We start from the raw sequence: 15365 nt of genomic DNA, 5'->3' as shown, positions 1-15365 counted from the left end.
TGTGTGTGTGTGTGTGTGTGTGTGTGTGTGTGTGTGTGTGTGTGTGAGAGAGAGTGTGTTGGGGGAGTGTGTGTGAGAGAGAGTGTATTGGAATGCGTTTGTGTGTGAGAGAGTGTGTGTGTTGGGGGAGTGTGTGAGAGAAAGAGAGTATATGTGAGAGAGTGTGTGAGAGACAGTGTGTGTGTGTATGTGCAACAGGCAATGATATAATAAAACCCTTCTGTCTTTTGCACATGATCAAGGACCCAGCCAGGGACGGCTCCAGGCACCAGCGGAGCAACCACGTGCCTGGGGCGGCACATGCTAAGGGGCGGCATTCCATCCATTCTTGGGGCAGCAGAGTCCAGGCGGCTTTTTTTTTTGCACTTCGGCAGTTCGGGTGGCGGCAGTCCGAGCCACTTTTTTTTTTTTTTTGTTTTGCCTGGCAAAAATGCTAGAGCCGGCCCTGGACACAGCATTGGGTTGTCACAAGCCCAGGGGCAACCGGGACACAGGCGCCATTGAAATAACCCAGCCTTTGTTTATGGGGATTATTTACTGATGTACATTGTCATGGTTCAGGGCTAACTACCCCATTGAGCACTCAGTCTCCTGAGGTCCTGTTCTTCACCTCTCTGAGGTACAACCCCACAAGTTCCCAGTCTTTCCTACCACAAACCTTTAAAACTAATTTAAGCATGTTTTTACATTTAAAAAAATGCTGTTTACTTAATTTCCATCACTAAATAACTTTCATCTTTGTGATACAACTTACAGGAAGATTTTAGTAATGTTTTGTCTAAATGTCTTGCAGAGTAAGAAACCCCCCTGTAAAAAATAGCTTACAGGAATGTGAATTGTGAAGAAATAAATTCCTGGGAAATAGCAATATTAGACAAAGAAAGGTTTTTACAATAATAAAATGTAAAAAGGCCTGTTAGAGCTTTCAAACTGGTTAAAGGAGCTCTTTAAAAAATAGCATTATTTTGGTTTTTTTAAGTTTTGCCTAAACAAATTGCCCAGAATACAAAAAGATAACCCAACGAAACTGCTCTGCCTGAAATTGTTAAGAAAGTTTAAAAACCTAGAGAACAATTAAAAACTCCACAATTGAGGGGTTTTACAATCAAAAGATAATTTTTTTCAAGAGACAAAAGCCACAGCTGGAGTGAAACTCAACTCAGGCCTCGAGCTAATGCTGGAGTGAAGGTTATGTCTGCAGCTCATGTAGACACACCCTAGTTAGCTTTAATCTAGCTAGCAAAAAACAGATGGATCAGCATAAGGGGTTAACACATGTTTCAAACGTTTCCCCTATGAAATGAGGTTTTTCTGATGAATTCTCTGATGTGACCATTTCATGTGAAGCTGTTGTAAACTGTTTGCTCACAGGACAACAGGGTTTGAAATGTGGTTGCCCCCTGAATGGTGCCTATAATAAATCCAGTATCTTACTCAACACCTCCCCTGTATTCATTCCAAAGTCATCTCTGCTGCCTCAAGTGATCCTATGCAATTCTCATTGCTGTTTGCCCTGCAGAACTAAGAGAGGATTTGGGGAAGAAGCCTCTCACTTAGGAGGAGAAAATATACGCAGGTAGATTTGGGGGGGAGGGGGTTGTGCTGTCGTCTAAATCAAAATCCTTCTTTTAAACAATATTGTACTGATTTCTTTAAAAAAAAAATAAGGCGAGAACAGAAAAAAGAACAAAAAAGTAAAGGCGTGGAAAGGAGGGAAAGGAAAGAGAGGCAGGAAGCGTTCAGGATGGGAAAGGAAGTGACATCTCAGTTTCCATCCACAAGGAATTCATCAAAAGGTTCTAAAAAATTAAACAAAATCTTTTCAGCTCCCTCTTCTCTGAAATGTGATCTGTTCTTTAGCTGCTGGGTCCACCAAGTCAATGAGCCTAGCTTCTATCCCTTGAGTCAGCCACTCTCCCATTCCAAGATTAGTGACACTTCCACAAAGACATGGGCCGACCCCGGCCAGTGTGACCTCGTACGCATGGTGCATGCCAGGTCATGCTGCATGGGGGATGCCATTTTGTAGACCATGCCATCATGCTGGTAGAGCGTTGCACTCTTCAAAATGGTATCCCCTGTCCGATTCCAGACAAAACTACATCTGGGTATTGTTCCTGTACTGGGCAGCGGAGAAACCAGACAAAAAGAGAACTGCCCGATATAAAACCAGACAAATGGCCTCCCTAGCCTGAACTGCATCAGCCTGATGAGCCATTGGCTTGGGGAAATTCGACCTATATCTAGCCCAAAGGATTGTATCCTGAGGCTGACCCAAAGCACGTCAGTGATTGTGGCTTCTGGGGACCTCCATTTCCAGCAGCCATCTGTTTTGGCAAGTTCCATGAACTATGGACAAGGTCAGCACTGGATTCCCAAAATATTTCCATTCTGCTATGGCAGGAAGTACAACTTTCCACTATTATTTCTATGTCTGGACAAACATTTTCCATCAAAGTGGTTTTTCAATGAAAAAAAAAAATTTTTTTTTTGCTTGGTTTGTTTGACAAACACGGGGATCTGGCACACTAAATGGCTTTCTCCAAAAGTCTGTTTATAAATTGGGGTGTAGCACCGATCCTGTGGATCTGTGACATCTTGTTATCAGCTTCTCATTAATTCCATACATTCCTGAAGAAAATATTCCAGCTGGTGTCAAAATGCCAAGGCAACGGATGGGCAAAGAGCTCTCTTTATAGTAAATGAGTTTCAGAGTAGCTCAGTCCTTAAAGCCAATATGTTACGTGAGGAAACCTCCCAGAAAACCTCCATCCAGAGTAGACAACCCTGATGTCAGCTGAAGATCTGCCTCACATCTACCTATCCAACCTCTTTGGATGAGAGAAGTTAGGGAGTTGGGCTCCAGCACAAGCAGGAATGTCTTTACATAGTTATTTTTAGTATCATAGTGCAACCCCGCGTCTGTTGTTGTTGTTTTTTTGTGCAGTGTAGATGTACCCCGGACTCCTTTAAATGTGTCAGCCTGTGATGAGTGTGGGGGTGCTCTGTATAATTTTTAATTTGTATCCCAAAATGTTGCTTATGTATTGGATTTCTGTGAGGCTATTAGAGGGTAGCAGACAGTTCCAGCACATTCATCCACAGGGAGACAGGGTAATGAATGACAAGTCATTAAGGTCAAATGGGTCTAACTAGCCAAACAATAGAGCAACAATTATAGGTGCATTCTCCTAGATGGCTTGATTCTCTGGATTGACTGGAATGAACAGAGTGAGGCTATGTCTACTCTACAGCAGCAAAGGTGCAGTGCTGCAGCTACACCTCCTGTGGTACTATACAGGATTCCTATATCAACATAATGGGTTTTTCCATGGATGCAAGTAATCTACCTCTATGAGAGGTGGTACCTAAGTCAACGAAAGAATCCTTCTGTCAGTCAAGTTGTGTCTACACCAGGGGTTAGCTCTAACCAACTGTGTCGCACAGAGTGCAAATATTTTCACAGCTCTGACCGACAAAGCTAGGTCAACCTAAGTTTTTAGGTGTAGGACAGGCCTTAGGCAGAAGGAAGACCTCATACCTGGGTACTGTAACAGACTCCACTGAGCAACATGGGAATTGGCCTGGGGCTTTAAAAAAAAGTTTTCTTGATAGAGGAGAGACAGACTTTCAGAGACAAACTGAAACCAGGCTGGGTCCTAGAAGTGTTTTGGCTTCCTAAGACCATGTCAGTTGCACTGTAATAATTTGGACCTGCTAGGCCTACCCCAAATATGAGCCCAGGGTTGGAAAGTGGTGGAAAGTTGAAAAGATGTCACAATCGGCACATAAAACAATACATGTTGATTTTTTAAAAAGGTACAAAAGGGAAATCAAAAGTCTGAATTAGTCCAAACAAAAGAGGGCTACTCATACAACGCAGAGACTGTGATAAAATCATGGCTGGGAAACAAGAGAAAAGGAGAATAAAAAAATCAATGGAACAAATCTGTTATGTCACAAATTAAGACCTAATTGGTGGACAATAAATGAAGGGGCCAGGTTATTCTCCCGATCTCTGCCTTTTGGGGTCCTTAAAATAAGATTCTGGAGGTCATTACATGGGCTGGAGGAGGGGTGTATTGAAAGGAATGAGCTTTATCATCGTGGTTGACATCCCAACCATCTCCTGGGACCCCAAGATCCACTATGACACTCTTAGGCCTTCATTATCCTGATCTTGAAAGATGTCCTGATTTGACCAGGTCAGAGAGAGGGAAATCAACAACATTGCCACCTCCACCGGCTTTAGTTAAGTTCTGAACAGCACCTGAGATGTGAGACTTAGGACGGAAGAATCCCATGCCCTGCTACACACTAGGGACCAAATGGCTAGGCAGCAGTTCTGCAGGAAAGGACTTAGGGGTTACAGTGGACGAGAAGCTGGATATGAGTCAACAGTCTACCCTTGTTGCTAAGAAGGCTAACGGCATTTGGGGCTGTATAAGTGGGGGCATTGCCAGCAGATCGAGGGAAGTGATCATTCCCCTCTATTCGACATTGGTGAGGCCTCACCTGGAGTACTGTGTCCAGTTTCGGGCCCCACACTACAAGAAGGATGTGGAAAAATTGGAAAGAGTCCAGCAGAGGGCAGCAAAAATGCTTAGGGGGCTGGAGCACATGACTTATGAGGAGAGGCTGAGGGAACTGGGATTGTTTAGTCTGCAGAAGAGAAGAATGAGGGAGGATTTGATAGCTGCTTTCAACTACCTGAAAGGGGGTTCCAAAGAGGATGGATCTAGACTGTTCTCCGTGGTAGCAGATGACAGAACAAGGAGTAATGGTCTCAAGTTGCAGTGGGGGAGGTTTAGGTTGAATATTAGGAAAAACTTTTTCACTAGGAGGGTGGTGAAGCACTGGAATGGGTTACTTAAGGAGGTGGTGGAATCTCCTTCCTTAGAGGTTTTTAAGGTCAGGCTTGACAAAGCCATGGCTGGGATGATTTAGTTGGGGATTGATCCTGATTTGAGCAGGGGCTTGGACTAGATGACCTCTTCAGGTTCCTTCCAATCCTGATATTCTATGATTATATGAAAGATCAATATACATACAGATATGAGTTCAAATTCTTGAGGTCCAGATACATAGCAGAGATGATGAGTTTATAGTTGCCAACAGTTCTTTTAGAAATAGTCCATAGGTTATAATCTAATGTCCATCTTCAGGGTGACTCCAGTTAGTGACTGGGGATCTCAGATATGCTTTGGATTTCAAGAAGGGGAAACCCTAAACCATAATAATTTTGATATTAAGCTGCAGGGTGATCAGGAATTCCTGTACACAGGGTAGTGTACCTAGTCCTGAACTAAGAGGGGAAGAATTGCATAAGATTCCACCCCAAAACAGGGAAGGGCAAGGGGCCCAAGATAGGAGGACTGTGCTTTTGGAGGGTGTCAATGTCACTGCCTCATTGCAGGCTCTCTTCACCTTGGAAGAAGGCACACATGAGCCACCTCCCACTATGCATGCTAGTTACCTGCTCTCCTCTTTGCAAACACGTCCCATGCCATCCACCTTGTGTGTAACTTTCTGCAGTACCGTGAGCTGGGAGGAGGGAGATATTTCTCTGTGACAGAGGATTTAGATACTTCACAATGAGGAACAAACCTACAACATTTCAAAATATTCCATGGGAGGGAATGGAGCCTCGCTCAGGAGCAGTCTGCTGGGAGGGCTGCCCCAGACCTGCGTACTCTCAGAATCCTGGACCCCCTGCTCCAGGGGGAATCTGCATGGTAGGGTGCCAGGAACCTGGGCACTGAGGAGTGGTGAACCAGGACTTCCAGGCTCTCACCTCCCTGTTTTCCAACCAGGCAGGATACCTGAGGAGCCAGGACTCTGAAAGGCTGGCTGCACACGTGTCAAGTGCTAGGTCACTACCCCACTTTCTGAAATTAGGCCTGGCTGCCCCTTCGTCTGTACAGAAGGGTGGCCGAATCAAATTTCAATGGCATTGCACCCATGCCACCAGAACAGCTGTACTGATTTACTACTGGACCATTGCATAAAAGTAGCCAGGCCATGTCCCTTTCCCGATGACCCTGTGGACCATGCAACATTGAGCAAGTGCAAAAACTTGGGCGGGGGGATGGTTATGCAAGTGAAAAACTTTGGGCGGGGGGGCACCCTCCCCATTCCCCACAGTTGGCACCACTGGCCCAAATCCCAGATTTAGACCTCACTGAGATTCATAAATCTCCTGCTCAGCTGCCGCTGAACCGTGAGGCACCTAAACACACACAACACCTACATTTTTGTAGCAAAAGTTCCCTTAGTGCATATGTTTCTGCCTCTGAGCATGTGCACAGCTATCGCACTCTGGGTGTCAGATGCCTATCCCCCAGAGTGATGCAAAACCCAGCGGAAAACAGGTGTTTTTCTGCTTAATTCACCTGCAGAGCAAAATCCAGCAGGTATGCTCTGAGCTTGCCGAACTCCACACAAAATATCCCCTAGTGGGAGGAACTCAACTGCCTCCCTTCTCACTTTTAGTCCAGTGGTTCAGGGAGTCACCTGGGATGTGAGAGAGCCCTGTTTAAGTACCTGCTCTGCCTGAGGGAGAAGGGATTTGCACAGGGTTCTGCTACCTCTTGCATGAGTGTCCTAACCACTATAGCACGGGCTGATCTGGGGGCGCCTCGATCTCGCCTGTTGAAGCTGTTTCACTTTGGATAAAGTGGGGGGAGGAAGGAGAGTGAGAGAGAATAACTCTATAGCCTGGTGGTTTGAACATGCACCCCCTGCTTCAACAACCAGCTCTAGCAGTTTCCCATGCGCTGCGGCTGCCATTGCTTGCTCATTATGACTTGCAGTCCTGTATCATTGGGTTAATAACAATGCAAGAGCTACCATGATAGATAACGGAGTGGCCAACCCCTACTCAGCATGATATATACTGTGACTCAGTAGCTACTCGGGGCTATGTGGGAACATTGCATAAGAGCATCCTGACTTCTGTTAACCACAACCCTGCAACCGCACTGTCCCCAGCCAGCAGACACTGATGAATCTGAGAGTCCGCTTTTCCAACGGCATCTCTTGGAAAGCATCTTAACAACAACAACTGTTTCCATCTTTGGTTATAATTAACTGTATCAGAAGGGCAGGTTGGGGAACCTGAGCCATTGTGACTTTTGGTTGTAGCAGAAGAGAAATGTTATTACTAGGGTTTGCCTTTTGTTTTGTTTGTTTAAATCTGAACCTGATACAACACCAACCATATTCCATCTCTTCTTATTTATATTTGGAAAGTGGAACCTCTGAACCACCAAGTTTCATGTTAGCTTATTTTCTTTTACATTTCCAGGCTGAGATTCAATAGGATTTAGGCTCCTAACTCTCTTAGACTCCTTTGCAATTCCTACTCGATATCCCAATGGGGCTATATTAAATGTTCCTTTTCTCTGAAACAGATACAGGAAGAAGAAAACAGCTGTTAGAGGTTGACTTGGTCCTCCCATCTGGGCGCTCTCTGAAGAGTCCATTTGCCACTGAAGGAAGAATTTCTCATCACCAGGAGCTGTACGGGGAAATCTGGGAGAAGCTATGGAAAGGTCTCAATTGAGAAAGGTAATTTCTTTGTCATACAGAGCCTTGTTTTGTTTGACCCAAAGTAGATTTCTTTCAGTTAAATAAAGCTTGTCGCAATTTTTGGATTCGATTTGACCCAAACTGATTGTTTTCCCCCCAATTTCTCAGAACTTCCAGTGAGCCAAAATAATCAGTCATTCACCCATCTCTACCTCTGACTTTGGCTGAGGTTTCTAGGTACAGCCACCATACACATATAAAGAGTGACTCCTGGGTAACCTCTGAGGGACTGGTGTTATCTGCACCCAGACCCCACATCTCCACTCCCTGACAGCCTTTGGAGAGATGAGACATTTTATTGGCATTTTATTTTTGGAAGGATGATGTACATGTCCGGCTTTCCCATGAGCTCTCGGAGGGTGAGAAAGAAGCCACTGGGAACAGAAAGGCAAAAGTCCTGGAGTGCCTCAAGAGCCTTAACATTGCCTGTGCTGAGGTAGGGGCCCATGCTGCCCATAGCGCTAAGGAGAACAGTCTAGCAAGTTAGCCACGTGGATGGTGACTGAGATGCCTGGTACAGTGGGAGGAAACGCCTCCAAAATCCTGCCCCATGGAGATATTCCCCTTGAAATACAACATTCCCAAAGCACCAGGGGGAACCAATGGCCACAGATATAAAAACCTAATGACTTTTGGCAGGGCTCAAACTTGGGGGTCTTCAGTTCTAAAAGCACAAGCTCCTACCCCTTCGGCTAAAGGAGTAACACCCTTAGAATGCAGTAAGGGACTTGCTGGGGCTAATATTTAGAGGGATCCATGCTCACATGAATTCAGTCAGTGCTTACTATAGCCCCTTTACAGCAGAGAACAGAGGGGAAGGGGGCATTAGAGCCATCACCGAAGTGCACAGATTGTATTAAAGCAGTGGTTCTCAACCCCCAACCCACATAACACATAGAGAGCTGCATATGTGGCCCACAATGGTAAATGGATTGAGAAGCAATACCTTAGACAGATAGAGAATTGAGTGAGCTATTGATACTTGTCTGACTTAATATTAATATCAGTAATGAATAGTGACTGTGTAACATACTTTCTACATGTATCACAGCCCCATTTGCTGGTTGAACCGCACAGAAGATAAAAGCCAACTACTGCTGCCCACCCTTTGTGGTTACTCTGTTAACTGGCATGGTGGAGACATGTGAGGAATTTCCCAGGATTGATACCCATCATTGAAAAGTGATGGTCCTTGGAAGGATGCAAACTCCCGTGGATCGGACATATTTGGGAATATATGCCCTGTGAGGGCTTTGCAAATGTCACCCTAAGACTCTTCCACTGCTTCCTCCTCACAATATTCTTCCTTCAGCACTAGGGAGAATGACCTTTTTTTTTTTTGGTGCTCAAAAATCATTTCTTGAGCAGCTGCATTCATACATTATTTTTTGGACACAAAGAGTAGTCCTTCTACATTACACACATTTGTTCAAACAAACAAACAAACAAACAAACTCACTCCCGTGAATCGTGGAGAGTAAGAGCATGAACATAGAGCACAGTAAAGAGCACTAATAAGTTTGAGCCATATTTCAAGTCCAATGGAAATCAAAGTGAGTTATGCACCTAAATTGCTTAGGTGCTTTTGAAATGCCCTCTAGGCCCTTACCTGAATCCCTTTGAAAATTCTGGTCCTGGTCTGTTAGTTGGTGCATACGATTTTAAGCACAAAGTCCCAGAGTTTCAAAGAGCCCCAAGGGCTACTGGGCTACCACTCTATGATTATGGCTGAAAATGCAGATAAGATGCATTTGCTCTTGGCTCAGGATGGGGCACAGGTCATTGGGCACCCAATAAGGAATGCTTCTTAACATCAGGCAAACAAATCTGGGAACTTGAGGCTTTCTCTGTGAATTTCTTGAAAGGATCTGTACCAATAGCTGAAAAGCAGAGATCACTCAGCATTCCTAGTTCACTTGTCATTCACTCTTTTCCCTCCTCCAGGATAACATGCCCAATATTGCTGTCCTAGGATCAGGTGGAGGTCTGCGGGCCATGATAGCCCTTCAGGGAACCTTGGTGGAGCTGAAGAAACAGGGCTTGTTGGATGCTGTCATGTACTTGTGTGGGGTATCAGGTTCCACCTGGTAGGTGCATGTCAGTAGAAGTGAGAATGAGCCAATTTTCCTGCACAGAGTTGGTGGCCACTGGGTCTTTCTTATTATCAATTAGCTCTGTACATTTTCAAGGCATTATGAGTGAGATTTTCAAAAGCACCTAGGTGTGTGTCTATCCTACAAGTGATGCTTACAGCAATCAGGGTGACAGGAGGTAGGGTTTCAAAACTGGGGACAGTGAGAATAGGGCAACGTGTGGGGGTTGTTAAGATTTTGCGGTTCATTGGGGTTTATAAAGAGATGGAGAATACACAGAGGAAAGGAGAGGGAAAAGTCAAAAGGGGCCCCAGTATTGGGGCGTGGGAGGAAGGAAGAACAGTGGAGTTGTCCACGGAGAAAGAGATGGGAAAGGAAAATCTTCTGACACTTCTAGCTGATCAACCGGGGCCAGAATCAGTCTCTTGTGCCTGCTGCGTAGCATCTTGTTCTCAGAGTCATCCCATCAGGGTGAGCGAGAGGGGCAGAAAATGAGACAGGTGAGTGACGGTGGCCTAGTGAAATGGGCAGTTTGTGTGTGTGTGTGTGTGTGTGTTACTATCACCCTCTACTAGGTGGGATCTCTATTGCTCCTCCCCATATTGTACCTCCTATACTGCCATGTAGTTTCCCCATTAGCTCAAGAAAGGCCCTGGGCTTTGGGTCACACTCATAATGGCCTGATTAATGTGTTCACCACCTCTGTTGGGTAGAATCAGAATTGCTTAGCATGCTCCATAGGTCCTAGAGAAGCAGATAATGGAGTTTCTCCATAGCTCAGAGTGGCAGGGGCCTTGGCTTTCAGCAGATGATCTTAGCTCTATACTTGTTATTGCCATGAATTTCTCAGTGGCCATGGTGACAGACAGCCATGGATGAAGTCCTTGTTAAGTCACAGATTTGTTATAATGCCAGGATGACAATTATAATTCCCTGCATGAAAAATAAAAGGTATGAAAATGAAAAGGGGGAGGGGGAACTCCCCATCCTATTCCCTCAGGGCTGGTTTATACTTAGCCGCTAGTTCGGGGGCTGGGGATCGAACTTCCAGGTTCAATTTATCGCGTCTGGTCTGGACGCGATAAATCGAACCAGGAAGTGCTCGCCGTCGACTGCGGTACTCCATCTCAACGAGAGGAGTACCGCGGAGTCGACGGGGGAGCCTGCCTGCCCCGTGTGGACCGCGTCTGAACCGCGGTAAGTTCGAAGTAAGGTATGTTGACTTCAGCTACGTTATTCACGTAGCTGAAGTTGCGTACCTTACTTCGACTTGGGGGGTTAGTGTAGACCAGGCCTCAGTCTCAGCCATACCTGTTCTGGTTCATTAATAGGTGCATGTCCACCCTCTACCAAGAGAAGGACTGTACAGAGAAAGTGCAGGACTTGGAAGAAGGCCTGTGCAATACACTTTCCAAACCTCCACATGATATTCAAGAAGAGTTTACTATTGCAACACAGGCGGCTGAAGATGAACTCTTCTCTCTGACCGATGTCTGGACCTCTTTCTTTGTCTATAAAACATTGAAGCAGGTGGGTTGCTGTGTAAATCCAGCGTGGTTCCACTGAAAAGTCACTGGATTTACTTAATATATTCCTTTGTTTTCTCTCTCTCTCTCTCTCTCTCTCTCTCTCTCTCTCTCGGCAGTACTTGGATTCAGGAGCAAAAGAGTGGAAGGATAATAACACCTGCTAATATTTTAAAGCTATATAAACCCTCAGGCAACTTTATAAATCTCAGCCTCTTCCCATGAGCTCTCAAAGATCACTGCAGTATCTGAACATTTCTAAAGTGAGGACTTCAAGGCTGTATAAGGGATTTGGATACCCAGTTCCCATTAAAACTAGTGGGAATTTGGCCTCTAAATCCCTTAGGTTGTTTTGAAAATCTCAACCTAGCATCTGATCCCCAAATCCTTGACTTTCCAGAATATTAACTGATGCAAAAAGAGCTAGAAGGCATGAAAGTCTTAATCCCAGTCTTGATTTTTTTTAATAATGGGCTCTTCAATCTAGCAGAGAAAAGGTCTAACACGATCCAATGGCTGGAAGTTGAAGTTAAAAAAATTCAGACTGGAAAAAAAGACACACATTTTTGGCAGTGAGAGTAATTCATGTTTGGAACCACTTACCAAGGGTTGCAGTAGATTCTCCATTGCTGACAATTTTGAAATCAGCATTGAATGTTTTTCTCCTAGATTATTCCACCCAAAACTGTTTTTTGGTAGGTTTCAGGTCATCTTTGGAAGTTTTTTTTTTAAACTTTTTTTTTAAAATAGCTAAATTTTCAAACAAAATACCATTTCAAACCAAAAAGTTGAAAAGTTTCATTTCAAATTGGCCAAAACAAAAGCATTTAAACTTTTTCACAATTTTTTTCCCAGGTGAAGGAATTCACCACATTTGACCTGAATTCACAAGTAATGTCAATGCTCTGAAAATGAATTTTTCTTTTAATTTACTGTTCACAGAAAGAAAATTGCCTGGCTTTACAGCTCCCTAAATCCTATTAATTTTGATGGAACTCATGCTCTGTCTCCACTGGAGCTGGAAGTGTAATTCCCAGCTGGAGGAGATACACCCATGTGAGTTCTGATGGAGACCATAGGTACGAACCCAGCAGGGTTAGCCACTCCCTCTGCTCCTGCCACTGCAGCTACACCAATATTTTTACAATGCTAATGCGGCTATATCTCCTCGAGCTGGTAATCTGACCTTCCTTCCCCAGGATAGATGTATTCTAAGGTACTGATCTTGGTTAGGTGCTATTGAAAAGCCCATTACATGCCGATCTTCATCTTTAGGTGCCTAAATAATTTTGAAAATCTGCACCTAATTCCCTTAGGCCCATTTGAAAGTCTCCACCATGGACTGTAAATATGTTTGCCCATGCAGTGCACACTAGAATGAGGCAACAATGACAAAAAAAATGATGCTGTCACTTAAAAGGGTCTTTCTAATTCCTAGCCTGAACTAATTATTCAGAAACAGAATTGCTGGGAACATCACCAAAACTTGTCTCTTTCTGTGCTAATCAATTCTTACCTTTCCAGTACGATGAGACCAAGTTATCTGAACATGAGGACACCTCCACAAGTGGGACAAATTCTTACCCCATCTATGCTGCAATAGAAGCAAACAAATTGAGCAAAGGTGAAACAAGCACAGGTTAAAAAAAAGTGGTTTTTTTTTTTGCATAAGCCTTTCTCTCTCTCTGTCTCTCTCCATATATATATACACAGTATATATATATATATATATAATCTTCAATCAAATATTTTATCAAGGTCTTTACCAAAAGGGTTATCGATGTTCTTCATTTTCCAAAAAACAGGTTTGACAGTAAATGAAAAATTGCCATAATTGTTTCAATAGCAACTTTGAAAACATTTTAAATACAAATGTCTACAAATAAGTTTGTGATAAATTGCTCAATGAACTTTAAAAAGGATCAGTTCTGAAAATGAAAAGAACTTGGAAAACTTCAGAAAATGTGAAATTGTCGTTTGCCTTTTTGATTAGCTCTAGAGTTAAATTTATCACTTTTAGATTTGACTTGTTATGAGTCATTTTTCCTTTATACCTTTGGGTCTGAGTTAGGGATCGGTGGTTGGAGGGTGGGTGGAGAGGGGCTGTAGTGGCCACAAGAGGAATTCTGGGATATACAAGGACAACACATGCTGACTTAGGAGGGAACACCAGATGGAGGAGGTCACCCTAGAATATGGCATGAAAATGACCATAGATGAAGGAACAGACTGAAAAATGAGGTAGGTTTCATAGGTGGAGCAAACAGATTGTGGGAGGAGGGGTGGTATTGAGAAATTATTGCTATTAGCCAAGAAGGGGACAACAAGAAACTGGTACTTGAAAGGCTCCTTTTTACAAACCCTATCTATATTTCACAGGGACCTGGTTTGAATTCACCCCCCACAAATCTGGCTTTCCCAGCCTGGGGGCATTTGTGTGCACCAAAACTTGGGAAGCAAATTCAAGGATGGGAATCTGAACGAAAAGAGGGAAGAGAAAAGTATCTGCTACCTGCAAGGTAAGCATTGAAGCCCCTTATTCTTAGCTGATAGATAGATATGTAACTCTTCTGCCAGGTGGAGTGGGCAGCAGCAAGGGCTGGGTTCAATATCCAGGGGTCCCTCTTAGCAATATAACACAGAAACCAGCTAAAGCCCCCACCTAGTAGACTGGGAAAATTACACACCACCCCTGGGTGCACCTCAGAGGCAAAACTTCCCCTCCCGCAGGCACCGAGCTTGTGTATAGCAGAGAAAACTCTGTTTCTTACCTTGCCGTGTGAAAGTCCAACAGACAAATGTCCCTTTAACACACCACTGCCCTCTCCCTCCACCGCATCCTGCTCACAGCTGCTGTCAGTCTGTGGAGACCCAGAGTTCAGAGGTGCGTTCAGGTGGGCTCACCTCCCAACTGGGGAGGGTTGGGGTGGGAAATGTCAAGTAATGTCTCAGTTGCTGCTGTCTCTGCAACTGGCTCACAGTTGCTGCAGTTCACTCTGCGACACTGTGCCATCATTTACTCCACTGCTGTCGCTTATTGTACCACCATTCACTTCACAGCACCATCATCTGGTCTGTCGCCAATGGCCCTGCACCGTCATGTTCTGCTGCCACCTGACTCCCCACTGTGACCTCTGTGAGTCGGTCTCTTGAGGTTCCACCCAGTTCTCAGTGATTTCAGTAGCAAGTGGGGGAACCTCCTTGCTAGAATTCTAATTCTTATTTTTACCTCACTCATGACATACGCTCACATGTAACCCCCTTTTGCTCAACCTTCTTCCACCATCTCATCCTTTCTTCAACCCAATTACCAACCCAGGGGGGAAGAATAGCTCAGTGGTTTGAGCATTGCTAAACCCTGGGTTATGAGTTCAATCTTGGAGGGGGCCATTTTGGGGGGAAATCTGTTAAGGATGGTATTTGGTCCTGCTGTGAAGGTAGGGGACTGGACTCAATGACCTTTCAAAGTCCCTTCCAGTTCTATGAGATAGAATATTTAATAAAATTAAAAGCTCCTTGTCACAGAGTCCCCAGGCAATGCTTTGGAACTGCTCCCAACAAAGCCAGTCAGGACTTCGGGGAGCCTCCTCTCCCTTGGAGCAGACTGTCTTTAGGGCAAGAAGCTCACACGGCTTCACCTTCCTGGGTCTGACCTTGGAGCATTCAGCATCCTCTGTCCCTCCGTGCGCTTCCTACAGCAAGTCCACCCAGGCGGGGTCCTGGGGAAGCCAGAGGGTCCTGCACCCCCACTTTGCAGTCAGACATGACTCTTGGCCAGCCAGTAAAACAGAGGTTTATTAGATGACAGGAACACAGAGGTTTATTAGATGACAGGAACACAGACTAAAACAGAGCTTTTAGGTACAGAGAACGGGACCCCTCAGCCGGGTCCATTCTGGGGCCCAGCGAGCCAGACACCCACATCTGCACTCACTCCTCGTCCCCAGACAGCCCCAAACTGAAACCCCCTCCAGCCCCTTCTTTCTGGCCTTTGTCTCTTTCCTGGGCCAGGAGGTCACTTGATCTCTTTGTTCACCTTTAGCTATCCCCTTGCAGGGGGGAAGGGCCCCGGCCATTTGTTGCCAGGAGACAGAGTGTCGGTGATTTATAGACACTGGCCTTTATCCCACCACTTAGAGACTTAAGAAATGCATAG

General features: G+C 44.8%; 1 pseudogene; it reads left to right on the top strand.

The window, feature by feature from the left end:
- The first annotated feature begins 6329 nt into the window (after positions 1-6329).
- On the top strand, positions 6330-13728 carry LOC113409401 (annotated as a pseudogene).
- Positions 13729-15365: the final 1637 nt, after the last annotated feature.

This window comes from Terrapene carolina, unplaced genomic scaffold, assembly GCF_002925995.2.
Source record: "Terrapene carolina triunguis isolate 2854851 unplaced genomic scaffold, T_m_triunguis-2.0 Scaffold32988, whole genome shotgun sequence".
NCBI lineage: Eukaryota > Metazoa > Chordata > Testudines > Emydidae > Terrapene > Terrapene triunguis.
Note: the sequence above shows the minus strand (reverse complement) of the source record. Positions and strands in the feature narration are given on the sequence as shown.